Source organism: Pteropus medius, unplaced genomic scaffold (assembly GCF_902729225.1).
Source record: "Pteropus medius unplaced genomic scaffold, Ma_sr-lr_union100, whole genome shotgun sequence".
NCBI lineage: Eukaryota > Metazoa > Chordata > Mammalia > Chiroptera > Pteropodidae > Pteropus > Pteropus medius.
In genome coordinates, this window is record NW_024347793.1 from 699,144 (window position 1) to 708,998 (window position 9,855).

The following is a 9,855-nucleotide window of genomic DNA, read 5'->3' on the forward strand; positions in this document are numbered from 1 at the left end:
TCGGCAGCCGGATTCTGCCCCCTCCTCCGCCTCCACACCGTCGCCAGTGGTGTGCCGACAACTCGGCACGCCCTCTCTCGCTTGCAATCTATTCCCTCAACGAACATTTATTGAGCACCTACTGTGTGCTGAGTCCCGGGCTGGACAAACCAGCTCCCAGTCTTCAGTCTAGCAGGGAAGACAGAGGAACCAAGGCCGAGGTGGATGAGGGCACTGTGACCGGGTGGGGGCCCAGGAGGATCATGAGAAGGCGACTTGGGGGCCATAGGAGGCCTGCGCATGGATTCCCATGCCAGTGCACAGGGTGAGGGCTGGGAAGGGTATACTAGACCGAGAGACCTGCAGGAACAAAGGCCCAAGGGAGGCCCCACCCCCGCAGCCAGCTCAGCTGCCACCCAGGCTTCGGTGGCCATGAATGGGTCTTTCATGCCCTGGACCAGGGCAAGGTCAGGCCCAGCTGCTCCCTCCTCCGCCCTGGGCTCCTGACTGTCTGAGCCCTGACCTGGAAGAGGGTGGCAGGAAGTTCACAGCTCGCCCTCCGAGTGAGCCAGGGAGGCCTGGGGAGGGGCAGGGCCTCGGCCGAGGTCACCGGAGCCAGAAGCACCCTCCTACTTGTGTGAGTCTGAGCAAAGCTCCGCCCCTCTGGGCCTCAGTTTCCCTGTCTGAAGGGCCAGGGTGGGCAGCACTGCGCTCCCGTCTTGCTCCGGCCCGGGAGGAATCCAGTGCGGGTTTTGCGGGCGCCCGCGGCCACTGACACCTTCTGCCCAGCGCCGCGGGGCTGCGGCCCGGGGTCGGAGCCCGGGGAGACCCAGAGGGGGCCAAGCGGCCTTTGGGGACCAAGGGATGGACAGAGGCTGAGCCCGGCCCTGGTGCTTGGCGCCTGCGGGCAAAGGAAACCCCGCCCCACTGGCTGCGAGACCCCCTCCCCCGTCGGTGCTCTGCGCCTCGCTGTCCCGCTGTGTGACTCCCGCGGATCCCTGCCCCTCTCTGGGCAATGCTGGCGACAGGCCCGAGGGCAACGGCTCGTCTGAGTCCCGCCTCCTCCCTGGCGGGGCCCGGCCTCGGTTTCCCCGGACAGGTGCGGGCTCTCTTTTAAACCCAGGTTGGGGGTCGTCGCTGCTGTGTCGCGCCCTTGGTCCCCGCTTTGGCCCGGGAATCCCCTTGGGGCTCGGAAAGGGCAGCTCCGATTGGCTGATGCCGCATGTGACGTCAGGGCCTCCCCGCCGCCCCCTCCCCCAGAGGCACGTGGGGGCCGCCGCCGCAGGGGAGGGGCCCGGGGTCCGGGTGGATTCGGGGTGTCCCCCCACCCTGAGCCGGCAGCTGGGCGGCGCAGACGCAATTCTCCTCGGACAGATTTTTCCCTCGTCCCAAATCCCCCTCCAGCCCCCCCCAGAACGGCAGCTGCTCGGGTGGCAGATGCGCTGGCTAAATCCGCCCAGCTGGTCCCTCCGCAGAGCTAACCGCCTGGAACCCACGGGGTGGGGGGCGGGGCCGGGGAGGAGGCGTGTGTGAGCGCGTGCCCTCGGTCCTGCCCCAGCCCTGCCCCTGCCCTTTGACCCTTGCCTTTTGGCAGAGGGGAGTGGGGTTCTCCTGTGGACCCTTCCTCAAGTTCAAATAGCCTCCTGGAGCTCCTGGAGGATTTGGGGATAGCCCGTGCCCAGAGAGGGTGAGGACCTTTGCAGAGACTACACAGCACCCCTGAAAATGCCCCATATTGCGCATATATTAATCATTGCGATGATGAGCAACATTTATTGAGCACCTACAGTATGCCGTTCCACGATTCCAGAATAAAGGTACCGTTAGCTCATTTCAGGTGTGGAAATGGAGACAGGCCGTGAGAGACGTGGCTTGGCAGCTCGCATCACCAGGAAATGGGGCCGGAATCGGAACCCCACACTTTTAATCATTTCCAGGGCCTCAGGGACCCCCTAGCTTGGAAGGCTTTTAAGACAAGTGACTTGGGACCTGAGCCGAGTGAATAGGGTCTCGGCAACCTCCTTCCTGCCCCCCCTGTCCGGGCGCCTCTGAGCCTGGCACAGACTTTCCCTTCCTTGCTTCTTCAGCCTCATCGTGGGTCTGGAAGCACTAAGGATCTAGGGGAGCTTCTTGGAGGAGGAGACACCACACGGAAGTGTTAGAGGTACAGCCATTAAGGGCTTGACGGTGTCTCTGATTGTGGAATATCTACCAAGCCTGTCTGCCTCGGGGCCTTTGCACTTACTGTTCTCTCTGCCTGGAATACTCTCCCCACAGGTTCCATACGGCCCCTCCCCTCCTCCGAGTCTCAGCTCAAATGTCACCTCTGCAGGGAGGCCACCCTGACCTCCCCACCATCGGCAGCACCCTATCCCTTTCTAGAGTCTTCTCCTGCTTTGTTTTTCTTCATCTTATTTTTCACAGGCGAACATCGTACGTTGTCTCTCACACAGCACCGTTTTGTTCCCTGCTGATCCCTGTTGCCTAGAACGGTGCCTGGCACACAGTAGGTCCTCAATAAGTGTTTGCTATCCAGAAATCTCGGGGACATGAGCACGCGTGGGGGCCAGAGGGCAGAGGTGGCCACGTGGAAGGTCACACAGTACTTCTGTCTTTGCGTGTGCATCTAGGAGCCTGGGCCACGACCATGTCCTCTGCCCCCTCATCCAGAAGCCTCCCCCCACCTGATCCACCTCTCATGCCCTCCCCCCATCGCTCTGCTTCAGACACACCAACGTCCGCCTCCTCACGGTTCCTCTGAGCCAGACGCAGTCCAGCCTCAGGGCCTCTGCGCTGGCTGCTCCCGCTGCCTGGGGAGCCCCTCGTCGTGTTTGGCCAACATCTCTTTCTTCAGGGGGCCTTCCCTGACCATCCACGTGGAGAGGAAGGCAGCTCTTTGTCACCCTGTTTTTTTCCCCTCTAAGGTCATCTTATTAATTCGTCTTTGAATCAGTGATGACGAGGCCCACGGGCTGGCGCACAAACCCCAGCTTTGCCACTTCCCAGCCGTGAGCAAGTCACCTGACATGAGTATGTTTCAGAAGATGCCTGGCACGTAGTTGGTGTTTAACAAAGATGAGCTTCCTTCTCCTTCCAAGGTTCTGAAATGCCACATCTCTTCCTCCGAACACTTTCCCCCATCCTCATCCTCCCTTAGAAGCTGTGAGAAGGAGCTTCGATGCCCTCCACATTGTTCACGGTGTCGTCAACAGAGAAAATGAGAACAGACGCCAGTACAGACCCTTGTATGTCAGGAAGAGATCTTTGCACACCCGTGTTCACAGCAGCATCATCCACAACGGCCAACGCAGGAATGGCCTGAGCGCCCATGACGGATGCTGGATGAACACCGTGTGGTCCGTCCAGACAAGGGAATATTACTCAGCCTTCAAAAAGAAGGACATTCTGACACATGCTATGACCTTGAGGATGTTACACTCAGTGAAATGAGCCAGTCACAGAAGGACAGATACCGTGTCATCCCACTCACGTGAGGTCCCCAGAGGAGTCAAGTCCATAGAGACAGGAAGTAGATGGTGGAGCCCGGGGCTGGGGGAGGGGAGGGGAGCGAGCGTTTAAGGGGATGGAGCGTCAGTTTGAGAAGAGGAAAAAGCTGTGGAGACAGACGGTGGGGACAATGGCACAGCCGTGTGCATGTGCTTGATGCTGCTGAGCCGCACGTTACAAATGGCTGAAACAATGAATAGTATAGTGTTGCCACAATTAAAAAATCAAATCGAATCAAAACTGTTATGGAGAAAGGAACAGACAGTGACAGCAGAGGGTGTGCGCGAATGACCTCAGCTGGTGGCGGTTCTGTCATTGCCACCAGGGTTAGCAACTCCGCACCCACCAACGGCACCTCCACACGCTGAAGTGGCGCTGACTTCAGTGTGTGGAGGTGCCGTTGGTGGGTGCTGAGCTCACGGTCCACACCCCTGCTCCGCGCGCCTTCTCGCCCCACGCGGGACGAGCGCAGCTCCGGCTGCCAAATCTCCAGCGTCTTCAGGAGGCGGGGCTGAGTCGGTGGGTCTCGACCCCCCCAATGACCTATTTATTCAGCGAACTTTTCTGAGCGCCTAGTGTGTACCAGGCTCTGGGAGGTGCTGGGGACACAGCAGTGACCAAGGCAGAGCTGGGCCCCAGCCTGGCAGAGCTCAGAGCTCATGGCAAAAGAAGATTAAATTCTTTAACAAGTATTTATTGAGCACCTACTGGATGCTTGGCTTGTTCTAGTCACTGGGGACAGGGCAGTGAACAAAATAAATAAAAGTCTCTGGCCACCTTGTGGAGCTGATGTGCCAGTCAGGGACACAGACCAGAAGCAACGTAAATGAGTGAAATCTGTTCTGAGCAGATGATGGTAAGGAAAAAAAATTAAGAAAGAAGGAAGATAGGCGATGCCAGAAGAGGTGACATCTGAGTGGAGACCCGAAGGTCATGAGGGAGAAAATCACGCAGGTATGTGGGAGAAGGAAGCTACAGGTGAGTGGGCACAGCCCGTGCAAAGGCCCTGAGGCAGGACAGTGCTTGGCCACAGCAGGGAGCAGCGGGAGGTCCATGTGGCTAGTGCAGCGTGATCCAGGGGGAGAGAGAGGTGAAAGTTTTAGGGCATGGGTGGGGGGGAAGTTTGGATTTTATTTCGAATTGGGAGCTGGGGGTAAAGATAAAAGCAAGTGAGATGATCTGCTTTTAAGAAGGTCTCTCTGGGTGCCTTGCAGAGAATGATGCACACCAGACAGGACTGGCCAGGGGCACCAAGGGGGAAGTGACCACACTATTCTAGGGAAGCGACACAGGGTGGACCAGGGCAGGGGCTGCAGGCGGGGAGAGCAGTAGGCAGGTTTGAGAGGCACTTTGGATGCAAAGACATGGGACTTGGGGAGCGAGGAAGAGGGAGGAACCCAGGAAGACTCTTAACCCTGTAGCCCCCTCCCCAACCTGGCTCTCCATCCCCATCTCTCCCATCGTCCTTTGGGCTCAGCTCACATCACCTCCTCCAGGAAGCCCTCCTGTCTGCCTTGGCTAAGTCTGAATCGCCTGCCTTGGTTCTGCCAGCTTCCTGGAGCCCAGCACAGTGCAGAAGCCCTCCATGTTCCCTAAGCGATGGAAGGAGGATTCCTGGGTTTGGGGATCCGAAGATTTCGAAAAACCAGTCATCTTCACTTCTGGGCTTAAAAATCTCTTCTGCATCCCCCAGGGACAGGCCCAGCGACGCCCCTCTTTTCGTAGAAAACTGGCAGAGAAAAGGAAGAGCAGAAGTTGAGCTTGTTGGCGAAGACCGAGGCTCTGTCAGTCGCTTCCCTCCATGGCTTTCCAGTAGAGGCCCCTGGGGTTGGGAGCTTTGGCCCAGCACCTACCGGGGTGGGAGCTCAGCCAGGAGAGACTCGGAGTGGGAGAGAAGCAAGGCCGGGAGGAGTTAGAAAAGTGTCTACTTTTCCTCCTGCAGCTGTATTTATAGATTCCCTTTGATGTCCCAGTGGTTGGCTGACCTGGTTCTCTACCACCGGGAGGAAGACGGGTTCTCGGAGCTGCTTCTCAGAGCAGGGCGGGGAGGGGGTGCCTGCATGTGGGAGAACTGGGCTCCTGGGCGAGGGAGGGGGAAGGCAGGGAGCTGGCCTCAGTTTCCCCATCGGCAAAATGGGATCATCACGGTGGAGTTCTCGGACAGTTGAAAACGGGACACCTCCCAGCAGAGTAAACGCGCATCGATGATTAATTAACTCATTATTCAGGGAACCGGTTAGTGGCCAAGCGGTTCTAAGCATTCGCGGAACTGGGAATTTATCGGGACTCTTCTGTTTCTTTAGAACATTAGAGTCAAATTAGTCTAGATACAGACTTACGACACGTCCTCCACACAACCAACGGACAGGGCTTCTCCTCCGGGCCAGACAGAAATCCGCGGGGTCACCGTAACTTCCAGGGTCTGGGCTGCAGCAAAGTCAAGCCGGAGTGTGACTTTCCCACGGAGAAGCCCAATCCAATAGGACGTCCCGTGATGACGCGTGTGTTCGGAACCCGCGCTTTTTTGATGCAGCCGCCACCAGCCAGGCGGCCATCGAGCACTTACGCTGTGGCTAGTACGAGGGAGGAATTGGATTTTTAATTCCATGTCATTTTAATCGGTTTAAATGGAAATCAACACAGTCGCAGGGGGCTGCTGGTCCCGTATTGAGCCGAGGCGTGAAAATGAAATCATCTGTGATGGTCACGTGAGACGCAGTGCCAGTGGGGCTTCGAAATCACGTGCTGCAGACTCGTCCCCTTCATTTCCAAGTTTTAGATCTGCTCTCTTAATAGGGAGAAGAATAACACAACAGCAGCAGCGATAATAATTATGGCCCTGTTCGTGGAGTTCTACCCGTGGGTCCCCGTTACGCAGCTCTGTGACTTGGGGCAGGCCGCGTAGCCTCTCTGGGCCTCAGTTTCCACATCTATAAAAAGGGACCCCCCCACTACTACCGGTTCCCACGACTTCGACCGGCTTTGGGGAGAATCGAATGGCCTAATCCATATAAAGGCACGGTGAGCCCAAAATACGTGTCATTTCGGTCACTACCAATCGGGCTCTTTTACCCTGTGGGTCGTAGAACCTTGCTCGGTGCCTTGGCTTCCGCTTCCCGTGAAATGGGGTCTGCAGTAGTCGAGAACTCAGAGTCCTCTTGTACGATGGAGTTCATTCATAAAAAGGCCCCGGGCACACATGACGCTGAGGGTGTGGGGGCCGTTGCTGTTCCTGGCGCTGCTGGTGACCAGAGAGGTGGGCTAACGTTCCCCGGACTGCACAGCCAGGCAACGCCAGACCTAGGAGCCGAAGTGGGGGTCTTTCCAGCTAAGGCTGGGGGCAGTAGCAGGGCACTCGACTGGGTCGAGAGGGACGGCAGGGGCCTCTGAGGACCCGGCGCCCAGGCTCCAGGGTTAAGCCCACGTGGCAGCTGAACTTCCGTGCGTCTGCTCCTCTGAAATCCGCAGGAGGCAGGGCATCAGGTGTCCGGAACAGGCGCCTGCCCTTGACAGGCCCGTGCACACATGGAGGGACAGCTGGCAGGGGACTGCTGGGCCGGGGGCAGGGACTCAGGCCAAGGAGGCACGGTGGCCGGCAAAAAGTCACGAGCTGCCCCAACCCGCTACCCCTTCTGTTTCATGACGACCCTCAAGAACCTCAGTCCTTTCGTGGACACATTTGGGGATAGTTACGGAGCGCCTGCTGGGGACCAAGCCCCCTGCTCAGCCCTCAACCTGAGCGTCCAGGTCACACAGCAAATAAAGGGCACAGCTGGGGCCGAAGCCGGGGGCTCCTGCCTCAGGGCCTTTGCACTTGCCGTTCTGTCCGCTGGGAATACCCTCCCTTAGCCCCTAAAGCCTTTAGCCCTCAGTTTAGGCTACACCTCCTGCAGGAAGCCTTCCCAGACCCACGGGCTCCCTGACTCCCTGTGAGCCCCCATCACAGACCTCTGACCCCCTTGGCCCCACTGGCCTGTGAGCCCCTTCGCGGGGGGCTGTGTCCTAGGCCTCCGGGGCAGGCTTGCAGACAGTAGGCGCTCATGAGATGCCTGTTGAACAACGCGAATGAATAGGCGCATGAACGATGGAAGAATTTCTACCCATCCCTCATTGCAAAATTGGCTCCTAGATGGGAAGCCAGCGGGAGAGGTCGGTGCTGGCATAAGGGCCGCAGGGAGCCTGAGCAGGGCCACCCTCAAAAGTCACCAAATACGAAGGTGCCGCCACAGACAGGAAGCGCCAGGGAGGCCCCCCTCCCGTCCGTCCCGGTGGCACGTTACTACCTGAACTGTCCTGGAAGGGGCCGTCCCAGGCCACCCTCCCTGAAGGGGCTGAAAGATGAAGGGGTACTCAGAAAGGGGAGGGGCTGGGGGGGGCGACCTGCAGGGGTGCGGGACTCAGGAGGCGGGCTGCGATAGAGGAGGGCTCAGGGCGGGAGGGGGCTTGGAGGAGGAAGGGGCGGGCTCAGAAAGGCTGAGGACGCCCGGGGCCGTTCGTCTTGCCTCCCCAACAGGACGCTGTGTCCGGAGTGTATCACGTCACCGGGTTTCGAGTCCCTCCAGTCCGAGCGTATCCCTCGGGTCTCAGGTCGCCAACCCCTCCCTCATCTCGAGTCCTCCAGGCTCTTCTCCGACCCCTCCACCCCACCTCACCTCCCCAGCCAGCTACAGCTCTATTTGCAGTGGTGCCGTCAAGACTTTCACTTCCGAAAGGACGTCTCTATCCTGGATGCTGAACCTCGCACCTGTTCCTGCTCAGTCAGGGAGGGGCGCATTCTTTTCTGGCTGCCGGGGAGGGCCTGCGCCTCGCTAACTTCCCCTCCTTGCTAGCGCCTCCTCCGAGGTTCTCTGCCCTCGGAGCTCTCATTGTCTCTTCCCCCATGCCCTCCTCGAGCCCTCATCTGACCTTAGGACCCCCCTCCCGCACACGAAACCAAGCCGCCTCGTTCCCAGGCCCCCAAGGCCCCAGCCCCGCCTGTCCCCCTCCTCGCCTGACCTGCTCATTGTCCTGGATCGCGGGTCCCGGGGGCCGGGTGGGCAGGGGTCTGCGTACGAGGAGGGGGAGCCCGCCAGCTGCCCACCCGTCTCTGGGCAACGCTGGCAAACCGCGAGCCTAGACACAGAGGCAGTGCTGTTCCCTGGGAGGTTCTGGGGGCCTTAGGTGAACCTTTGAGGAGGGGGGCTCAGGCAGGGGGCGCAACTCACTGTGCCAGGTTGGAGAGGGGTTAGTGGGCGGTGGCCCTGGGTCCGGGGCTTGGAGTCCCTGACTGAGGTAGGTGTGTCTGGGACTGGTCCCCTTGCCCATTGAGTGACAGCAGGTTCCTCGACCCCATACTCTGCCTCCTCCCCATGGGCTGTGTAGACCACCCACAGCCCCTGAATCAGGAAGACCCCCCAACTCTGACCCTGTCTGGATAGTCTCCGGAAAGTGGGGAGCAAAGCCCCCCACTACGCCCTTCCATGACTCGAGGGCGGTGCGGGGGGCTGTGGGCTGGCTCCCAAGCTGTCTCCCAGCAGAGGCGGTGGCAGCCTTCCTCTCTGCAGAGAAGGGGCCCTACCGCCCCCTCCGTCTTCCCCAGAGGTCCCCAAGGTGGTGCTCCTGCCAGCGGCATCCTCAGAGCATGTCCTCGTGGGCGGGGCGGGGGGGGACGGGTGGCAAGAGAGCCACACTGGAGCAGATTCTGGAGGGGACTCGAGAACGGTAAGTGGGGACAGTGAGCCTGGACAGAGGACTCTCAAACAAACTGGGTGGTCACTGGAGAGGAACGTGGTATCAGCGAAAGGATTTTAAAAACTGCCTTGAATAGCCTGAACGCTCACGAAACGGATGCTCCTCAATATGCTTTTATGAGATTATAATTAAAATTATTATCCTAATGACAGTTATTACCAGTTCCCCGTGCTTTGGGCAAATCTCAAACGGCTCCAAAGGCTGTCATCCCTTCGGCTCCCAGAGGAAGGGCTCAGAGCAACAGCAGGCAGCGAGGCACTCGCCGCCCAAGGTCTAGGACCGAGCTTGGCCCCGCGGAGGCCTCGGTTCTGATTTTAATGCGTTGGTTGGTTTCAAAGGCCAGGAGGCTGCAGCTTCTGGCCTCTCCGGCTGTCAGAGAGCAGGACCGAGGCCTCTCCTGGGGGCACGAAAAGCCAAAATCAGCTTCCAGAATCTTGGTGGCCAAGGTGAGGACAGCCCTGATAGAGGCAGGGCAGTGGGAGGCATCCAGCTCCCCCAGCTCCCAGATCGCAGGCCGCCCGAGCTGGGCCTGAATGCTGGCGCTTTCAGCGACTACGAACTTACCGAGCAAATATACGAATTTATTTATTTCCTGGCTCTGGGAACCCTGCGGCACGTGTGCAAGATGATAATGAAAGA